Source organism: Cyprinus carpio, chromosome B13 (genome assembly GCF_018340385.1).
Source record: "Cyprinus carpio isolate SPL01 chromosome B13, ASM1834038v1, whole genome shotgun sequence".
NCBI classification, from domain to species: Eukaryota; Metazoa; Chordata; class Actinopteri; order Cypriniformes; family Cyprinidae; genus Cyprinus; species Cyprinus carpio.
Genome location: NC_056609.1, coordinates 29,434,555 through 29,439,039, shown reverse-complemented (window position 1 = coordinate 29,439,039; position 4,485 = coordinate 29,434,555). Strand labels below are relative to the sequence as shown.

General features: G+C 40.0%; 1 protein-coding gene across 5 annotated transcripts in view; it reads left to right on the top strand.

Moving 5' to 3' along the window:
• The first annotated feature begins 227 nt into the window (after window positions 1–227).
• The window catches only part of LOC109065494 (AT-rich interactive domain-containing protein 4B-like), a 67,251-nt gene continuing 62,993 nt past the window's right edge, over window positions 228–4,485 (top strand). For 3 of the 5 annotated variants that reach the window (XM_042737576.1, XM_042737575.1, XM_042737571.1), the window contains exon 1: window positions 228–438. The gene's annotated coding sequence lies outside the window, so the exon portion shown is untranslated. Of the gene's footprint in view, window positions 439–1,049; window positions 1,182–4,485 lie in introns of those variants that run through there. The other 2 variants (XM_042737572.1, XM_042737574.1) reach the window with 2 other exon arrangements.

Sequence of the window (4,485 nt, the reverse complement as noted above, 5' to 3'; positions counted from 1 at the left end):
GCTGCTCGCGCTTAAATACGCCATGGAGACCACAGAGAGCAGGCGCGTGAAAGTGGGCGGAGCCTGGCGATATTTTCCCACTCGCTGATGAACCATGGGAAATGTAGTTTGTCATCGTTGTGTTGTCCATCGTCCCAACGCGAGTGTTCCATTCGAAACATACAAGTCCCATGTATCTTTGCGATTAAAGGACGGCCCGAGACGGGGCTGTTCGACAGTGGGAGGTTTGTGTATCCTTCAGTCCGTTTGAGAAGCGGAGAGGATTACCACCGAAAACGAGTGCGATTGCGGAGCGATTCTGTCGGATTCGCATCCCGACATCTTCCCTACATTTTCGGACGACGTTTTCAGCGCTGATCGTCGATAATTTCCCACGATTCTTCAATGGATTACTAATTTAACGCAGGAGCATCGCGATCTGAGGGATATATATATCAGGTAGGACGTTGTGTTGAGCAGATAAAGTCTTAATGGAGACGGAGATCGAGCGAAAACTACGCCGCGTCGAGCTTCTCAGTTAGCATTGTTTACGCGAATGTCATTTGAACGCTGTTTTGACAGTTAGGCGTCGCGCTCTGGACCAACGGTTTTTTTTTAAAACCTGGTTTTCTCGCCGGCCAAACGGTTCACGGCGTAAATAGTGCATCCAAACAGCGGGGGACTTTTTGTTCGCCTTTATTAGTTTGTTATTAGTCGATGCAGCAGACTGGCCAACTTTGGGCTCCACTTGTAACGGCAGATGTTGTGTTGGAATTTGCGAAAAGACTCGACCACTTTCTTTTCGCTGATGGGGGAAAACGCTGCCTTACGTAAGTCATTGTGCGATCGAAAAGAGACGTCTCGACCGAAAGCGTTGGAACCTGACAGGGCGAAATGTTATGAAGCTGGGATGTTTCAGTCGCTCTTTGCGAACTCTCCCGCGACGACCGTCTCTTCGAATGAATCAACGTCGTCGCAGTTTGCGATTCCGACGCGTTCCATTATCGCGCATTTTTCTGGAAACGCCGTGTTTATGATGTTTTAACCTCGACGTCGATTTCTACGGATCCTCGAGCGTGAGCAGAAATGGCTGGCGAGCCAGGTTCTCCAGCGAGCCGATTTCATCACCAGTTGTCAGCGAAGATTAAAGGTTCTGTTTCGACGAGACGGATGTCCGAAGAACGCGACAGTTATTGTTTGAGGTGACATTAGTGACGTATCACAGCGACGCATTTGTTTTCCATTCTCTGATGTCGAAAGCAAATAAGTCCGATTTCCCCGATCGGAGCAAGTTTACAAACCCCGTTCAGCTTGACCTTGTTCTGATCGTTCATTGTGTTGCACGCAAGCCGTGAGCATTTTGCACCCGAGCTTTGTCGCCTCCATTTAAACCCCGAAAGCTCTTTGTGATTTATTTAACCGTCTAGTTCGCGTGCTTTTCTCCCATCGCGACATTTGGCTTTATTCGACATCGCATTGTCGCTAACGTCCCACTTCGTGAAGTCAACACGGCTTGCAGTAATAACGAGCAGGCGGCAGATTTCGTTCTTTTGTGCGTTCAGAGCAGCGCAATGTTAAGAATGTCGATGTCAAGCGACTGCAGTTGTGTGGCACAGAAATGGCGTCATAATGCTCTAGCGCAGTCGACATTACACGGGCGCACACTACTGTAGTTTATCTACACCGAACGAACGCTACGCTTAACTTTCTCTATACTTTAACTCGAGTTGTTTTACTCGATTGTAATGCTGACTCCTCAACTCCGAGCAAAGAGCTCGCCTGTGGAAGCGAAGAGCTCAGCGTTCGCTTCAACACTTATGGCTTAAAGGTGCTGTAAGCTATTTTTTCTCCAAATGGCCCTATTAACTGGCTGTTATCACCGATTAGGTGTTTTTACAAATCACAACTGGCTCTGTAAACGGCAAAGAGTCAGGGGAGCGGCCCGTCCTCGTTTCAGCCAATCAGAGACGCGCTCCGTCCATCATTCATTTTTTGCTGACATTGCTGAGATGTCTGAGGAGGGCGGGGTTTCGGAAAGAGGGCGTGTCGCTGAAGGGATGGGGGTTGGTTTAATTCGCGACTAATGCCTTGTCCAAATACCCACACTTGACTTCTATGACGTATTTCCTGTATTTAGCCCAAGTTTTCAAGTGAGGATGGAGACCACAAGTGTGTGTACAACTTTTCATTACCTGATGGGACACACTTTAATTTCTGGTGCTTTTAATTAAGTGATAGTTAGCAGTTGCAAATGATGTACAAAATAAATATAGGCTACTCATCTTTGCACCAACAAAACGTGTAGCACTTTGTTTTACTCCCAAATTATATTTAATATCTAATTATTATTCATATTTAACTTGCATTGGAAAGGTTTCCGTGAACTCTCGCGATCTTGGCAAAAAGTCTCGCGATTTATTTCCACAACATGATGCATGATGGGATACACTAAGCCTTGATTACCGCTCTGGAGCCAAGTGGCCAAGACCGCAAGTGTGTGTATTTGGACAAGGCATAAGTCTGGTGGAAGTTAGCAAATAGTCGCTTTTAAGCCTTAATGACCAGTTGGACTCTTTTGTTTTTAGTCTGTAGAAAATGTAAATGCAAAGACTGTTGTCAAACAAGTTTCCATGTCTGCCGTTGGTTGACAAGTCCTGGCCACAATTCGTTGAGTTAATAAAGCTGCGTTTGGCTCACACTTTTTACATCATCATTGAAATCAACTTAGGAATAGTTGTCTCTGTATATTAAGCTAGGTTATGAATATGATATTGAAAAAAAAAAATAGCAAATTAGACATAGTGGACTGTATTTGTATTTCAGAAGTATTGCTGTTTCTTGATCATGAACTCAACAATGGTGACTGATGGTGATCAACACTTGCAGGATATGAACCTACAACCTTTTTGTAACCAGACAAGGGTTAACAACCAGTTACATTTTCTCCTTTTTGCTAACATACAATCATAAAGCTACTTTCTAACAACTAGAGACAGTTACCTGGTTACGTTTCCATAGATAATTACAATATAAACTTTTAAAAAACTGTTGTTTTCAAATTAGCTTGTGATGTTCCTAATTATGACACTTTGGATACAATATACTGATAAATGTAAAATATAAATTGTCACTCCATGTCAACTCAGCCAGAGGACCTTGGCTAAAAAAAAATATATATATATATATATATATATATATATATATATATATATATATATATATATATATATATATTATTTTGATAATTTTGTGACCCACACTTGGTTTGGTTTTTGACCACTGAAAATGTGTACAATTTAACAATTTACTCCTGGAGCCACATTGAAATCTCTGTATCTCTGGAAATGAACCACATAAGGCCTTAAAAATAGAAAAACAAAAGAAAAGTGTGTTAAGAACTAAAATTTAAAAGGATATTAAGATACTTTTTGAGTTCCATGCATGCATGCATACTTTGTGGAAAAATCCCATTTTAGAACTGTCACCATTGGCATATGCAACAAAAATTGAAGTAAACATATTTTAACTAATATATTACCTACCAATATCTGTGCAAAAAATAAATGTTGCGGACATATTCAAAAGTAATTTTTACCCACTGTAATTTGGCTTCAAATCTCAGTTGACATTTAAATTTTTGGCTTTCATCCCAATTTATGCTTGTCTTTGTTCAGAAAAAATTGAGCCAGAGAAGTTTCTGAAATTTGGTTGATTTGACATTGGATGACTCAGTGGAAATTGTATGAAATATAAAATGTATTACTATGATCACTATGATTGTTATGATTATGATTGATCAAATTTTTAAACTAATTTGAAAATATGATGTCGCACGGTAGACTTGTTTCACGTTGGTCTTTATTGTGTTAAAATGTAAATGTTAGTCACAAAAGTATTAGATTTGGAGGCTGAATAAAAGTGTGTTATAAACCGCTCACGTACAGCTTTAATGGTCTCGACAGCAGCATGAAGTATATCTAGAGCTGCAGATGTCTTCCTCCCGGTTCACAGCACACTCTCAAGCACAGTTTGATATCATTGCAAAATTACAAACATTTAGCTGCAATCAACCAGTTGTTTTACTAATTAGTCATTTATTTGAGACTCCTATCCAAAATAACTTCAATCAAGAGCACAACTGCTGTAGTTAATGAGCTAACCCTTTCAACCAGCTGATTACCAACAAACTTATTTTACCAGTATGCTTTTTTATTTCAAATAGTTTGAGTAGCAAATCTGAACTACTTCTATTTAGGGCACAGTTTTGAGGAACATTGTTGGGGAACATGTGTTTCTTTGTAGATCTAAAGTAATTCACATTTCCTGATATCAAAAAGCCCAACATGATGGGTAAATATAATTGCTTTTTTTAGAGATTACATTTTTCTTGGCTGATTCTGATTGTGACCTGCCAATACTGATTTTTGCCGTTTCCAGCTTTCTTTCTAAAAACTATTATTGACCACGTAAACAAAAATATATAATTTTTTAATGCAAAAAAAAAAA